This window comes from Engraulis encrasicolus, chromosome 7 (genome assembly GCF_034702125.1).
Source record: "Engraulis encrasicolus isolate BLACKSEA-1 chromosome 7, IST_EnEncr_1.0, whole genome shotgun sequence".
Taxonomy (NCBI): Eukaryota; Metazoa; Chordata; class Actinopteri; order Clupeiformes; family Engraulidae; genus Engraulis; species Engraulis encrasicolus.
This window is the reverse complement of record NC_085863.1, coordinates 32073856-32079436: the sequence shown is the minus strand read 5'-3', so window position 1 is coordinate 32079436 and position 5581 is coordinate 32073856.

The window sequence follows — 5581 nt, the reverse complement described above, 5'->3', positions numbered from 1 at the left end:
CTTACAGTGCACTCTTCCTCTCTCTCACCCCCAAGCAACACTACTCCTCATCGACTGTCCTTACGGAATTCCTCGTCTCAAGGAATATAAGTGCATTGGCATAGTTACAGTCCACTGCAACAGGTCAGGCGGGCGTGTCTGGGCCGGATACTGCAGACAGAACAGAGTGGTGTCGTCATGGATACCTGAGAGGTCCCTTGAGTTTGTGTACAGCTATCAGGTGTTGTCCTTGGGCCAAGCCCCCAAAAAGTAGAATATGGATACCTGTGTGTGGACAACATGAACCACTTCCAGTAGTGACAGCGTGGCTAATATATTGTAATACCACTTCCGCCAAGCTAAGCCAGTGATTTTACTGTGTGTGTGTGTGTGTGTGTGTGTGTGTGTGTGTGTGTGTGTGTGTGTGTGTGTGTGTGTGTGTGTGTGTGTGTGTGTGTGTGTGTGTGTGCCCATGTTAATCTGCTCCATTCTGACAGCTTGACATGCAGAAAACACAAGTCTGCAGGAAGGGTGTGGGTCCATCTGTGTGTGTGTATGTGTGTACATATTATGGTGTGTGTGTGGATCCTGCACTGGTGCATAATGAAACAATAACAGCACCCACACTGTGATGTTGGCATGAGGGGTGGTGATGTTGTTTAAGCTGAGCAGCCAAGCAAATTACAGGTCTCCTTCACTTCTTCAGGTGTGTTGCCAAGCTATGATTGGCTGGTAGAGGTCACATGAGTCAGCCAAAACCAGCTATATTCTAATTTTTAGATCCAACAACACCCCAGGTGTCTGTACATGCCTGTGTGCATGCTTGCCTGCATACATATGTGTATGTGTGTGTAAGTGAAAGGGTGTTTTAGGACTTTGAAGAGCACTTAGTGGAATTAGAGCGATTGTTACATTTTAATTGGCAAGGACAGGGGGTGCAATACTTGATATGTACAGTTATGAGTATGTAAGTATGAGAAAGGATTGGTACTGAATGTGTAAGAACAGCATTTTATGAGATATAGACCTGCTCCTTTTTAGGCAAGCCGCACCCTCCTAGTGACACCTTCAGCATTGCTTCTAGTTTGGCCAGGAGCAATACAAATATTGGGCATTTCTCAAAACCTAGGACAGCGTCCGTCCAAGTGTATCATCCTAATTAGTCACGCACAGTGATTGGATACTCTTTGGTGAACTCTACAGTATATCCAATCACTGGGTGTGACTAATTAGGCTGATTAGGCTGGAGATTTGGTGAATGGCCAAAGTCAGGATGTTTGTCTCTCTTGTCTTTTCAGTCAAGGTAGTCTGGCCAGGCAAACTATCTTCGACGTTTCAAACGAAACAATTTTGATCATTTCCAATGGCTCGATGAGGCATGTTCAAGACAATGATGTACCAGTTCAGCTAATAGGTGAGTGAAAGAATACCTGCTATGATTGTAGCTTGAAACAGACGTGCTTTTCACGAACGCAAGCTAGACACACCCTTTGCATCTGCCTTGGAAAACTAGGTTGACAACAGGAGTTAGCCAGACCAAAGTCTCAAAGAGACTCTCGATTTCTTGCCTCAGCTCTGTCCTGTAGAGGGGTTAGTGTGAGGGCAGCAGGGCTTGACATTAACTTTTACACCCACCAGTCACTGTAGCCAGTGGTTTTCCCAAGTCACTAGCCATTCAGGTATTCCACTAGCCACAGATTTTTGTGGGTTTTTTCCCCCTTTATCATGACAGTGTACGTCTAACCTCAGAAGATGAGGTGCTAAAGCAAGATGGGTATACAGCTTTCTACATGGAAGTACAGTATATCAAGCAAATAGAAACTGAGTTATTGAGCTTCTTCTTGAACTTAAATACAAACGATTGATACACAAGGGGCAGACAACAGAATATAGGCTACTATGATACGTATGTCATACCAAGGAATAAGCTGCCAACCAAATTGGCTAGTGACACTGATAGTATTACTAGTCACAGCCACGTTTTACTAGCCTGGTTCACACCAGACGGTTTGTGTGCAGCTTTGGCGCCCCCTGGCGGAACAGAGCCTCACACACTACCGTCTGGTACAGAGCCATAGAGCATGCTCCGTCTCCAACCAGAAAATAGGCTTTTCTATTTCTTCTGAATACAAGGCTTCATTTTGAAGTGGCATCACACAGAGTCAAGTGCAAAGAGAGTCTCCCCCCCCCTCTCTCTTCAGAACAAAAGTTGATGATACTTCAATGACTTTGCTCATCCACGGTTAAACTAAGACTCCCGATTTGTCATGGAGTCAGTCAGAGATAGAGAGAGGAGGCCGATGAGGATGCAGGCATAAGGGTCTTGTGAGTTGACTTTCTAGACGGCGTTGTCTTCATCCAGTGTCTGGTAAGGTCACATTCATGTATGTGCGGGGAAAGCTGAGGCTCAAAGGTCTGAGTAAAGGAACATGTCTCACGGCAATTTATTTGAGACAGATATCTCTCTTGCGTGCTCTCTCTCTCTCTGTCTGTCTGTCTCTCTGTCTCTCTGCCGTCTTTTGTTTCCGACAGATTGAGCCGAATGCTCCTGGCTGTGCCTGGGGAGTTCTGTGAGTCTGTGCTACGGTGGAAACAGGTCTGTAAATTACACATGTACAGTATCTACCGCGGACATGGCAGCTAATGTCACGTCAATGTTATCCTCTCAGAGTATGTTTTATTTCTCTTCAGGGAAAATGAACAAGAGCGTTTTTATATAGCCTACCGCATGCCATGGCTCCAGAGATGGGGCAGGGCAGTTGTAAAATGTGAATTCATGACCGGAAGTTATGAAGTTGACAATACAAAGATGTCCAAAAACAACACATAGGGCCATGATTTAACCTGAAGCTGTCTCAAAAATCAACATGTTGACACATTGAGTCAAGAGACACAAACATACTGTATACATAGTACAATAAGGATATCAACTCATTGGTTATGCACAGATAAAAGTGTGAATAGACACAGACATACATACAGACAGAAACGCATGCATGCACGCACGCACGCACGCACGCACACACACACACACAATGCTATCAGTGGCAAAACACATTAGCACACAGCTCTCTCTCACTCTATCGCTCTATCTCTCTCTCTAAGAACAAAACTAATTGGCACACTGTACAGTACACCTCTGTGAAAATGAAACAAGACAGGAAGAAGGACAAGCAAGTATAACTTCACAGGGTCATTACCAAGCCATCATGACATATTAGGGGCAACACTTGCAGGCAAAGACTTCCTCAGATTTTCAAGAATATCAAGAATGTGTTATTTTTTTATGTATTTTAGAAAGTGTACCACACCCAAGGGGGGTTGTATCTGTTTCATAGTGGAAGAAGTCCAAGTCTCCTTTTTTCATTTGTTTTCCTCGGCTCCTGTGCCAAAAACACTCAGCTTGTTGTCCTTGTGGGAAAGGTGGCCCTTGTGTGGGTGTGCCAATCTTTGAGAAAATAGTTCTGGGCCGTGTGTAAAATACATAGTGCTGGTGTCCTTGTGTTGCCTGTGCACTGTTGAGGAATACACAGTAATTCATCTACACACACAAACACACACACACACACACACACACACACACACACACACACACACACACACACACACACAGGACATCTCCAGTACATTTACATTACTTTATCATTTTTTTTATCCTCACTGCGACGTGCAGAGAGGAAACAATATGATCAAGGGTGAAACCTCAAAGTGTGTCTGTGTCTGTGTGTGTGTGCGTGCGTGCGTGCGTGTGTGTGTGTGTGTGTGTGTGGTTAGGGGATGTAATTAATGACAACAAGGAGAGCAGAGGATGTGTATGGATCGTCTGCATTGTTCTGAAGGTGCTGTGGTTGTAGTTAATGCCTGTGATCATGGAAGACTGTTGTCCTGTAACTTATAGGCAGAATGAATTAGCCCTGTGTGATTACTCAGGCCTACGCTGCAGCGGACACGAGGCACGCGCTGGCTATCAGCTCTCTGAGGTAAATTACTGCATTATGCCGTGGCCTAATTTAAAATATGTAAATAGGAGTAATAGTGTTTTGCATGTCGAAATGATGAAGACATCCATTGGCCGAGAAAACTGTGGCTTTATTTGTTTATTTACTTGCCTTATTACAGTTTTTTTCAATTGCTAACAAGCGCTTACCCATACTTTGGATACTTTTTCTAAACTCTTAACACAGACTACCACCTACCAAGCACAATTGGCCAAACAGTTCATTTTCTTCTCAAAAGCACACACTGTTAAATGTACACAAAGAAATGAATTCATTGACTGCCAATTGTGTGAAAAAGGCATGTAATGTGTCAACTGTATGGCAATGGAAAGCCCTTGGTGTGCTAACTGTATTAAGAGTTTTGCAAATGTCGCTGAGGTTTGGACAAAAGCTTATTAGCAATTGAAAAAAACTGTAATATGCAGTGGATTCACTAACACTTAATTCAGCTTTTTCTGCCTGCACAGCAACCGTATTTGCACAACCAGTGGCCATTATGCACTGATGTCATAGAGCAGTGTTTCCCAACCTTTTTTGTCTTGTGTACCCCTAAGCCTTTTCGTTGTGCCATGAGTACCCCCTAAGTCAAGTTCTATATCACTTTCTCCATCCCAATGTAACTAAGCTCCATATATTTGTTACATTTTCATTTTTCCACGTACCCCCTGCAGTGTGCTCGCGTACCCCTAGTGGTACATGTACCCCTGGTTGGGAAACACTGTCATAGAGGTAACTGAGATTGGGATAACTGAAATGTCCTGTCCTGTCTGATGTCCAAATGTGTCGGTTGATATCTGGGTAAATGTAAAATGAAAAAGTGTTGGACTGGATTTTGTTCCTTACTTCATTTCAAAGCAAAATACCATCATTCTGTGCCTCACTTGCTCACCAAAATTTCCCCATGGTAACAATTTAACCCTTGTGAGGTGTTTGGGCCTTTTGGACCCCTTTTCCTTTTTTGCTTGAGAAAAATAGTATGAATTTGTATTCTTTCACATTGAGATTCACTGACCTTGACTCATTTTCTGTGAGAAAATTAAAATGGAAAAAAAGATTGATCCTCCCCCACCCTACATCAGCGTTCAGCAGTGTGTATTTTTTCCCTTCTGTATCCGTGTGTAACCGTCTGCCTCTGCCTTCAAGTAACTGTCTGTAACCTCAGCCCTCCTCACTCCACTCTCTCTGCTCCAGAGCAGCTGGAGATGGATCTTGCTCTGCATTCATATTTCATCTGAGTTGAGTGAAGACAGAAAATCATTAGTGTCGACAAAAAGAAAATTTTGCTTCCCTGCTTCCCTTTTTCCTTCCTATATAGCTGCTGCATAATGAAAATTAATTACTCTAAAGTCTATGGAAGCACTTCATCTTTTCAGAAGTTAAATAATATCTATGGCATTGTGCCAACTGAGGACATTATCAAACCATTTTAAAAGATATATATGAATATTTCACACAGCTGTCTTTTGTCATCAGTTTGAAGGTGATGATCAAACTATAGCTTTTAAGACATTTCAGCTGAGACGAATTTGGAAGAACCAAATGGCCATAGCACAGTTTTTGCTTTCCCCTCTCTGTGTTCGGTAAACATGGCCTTGGTTTCTGCA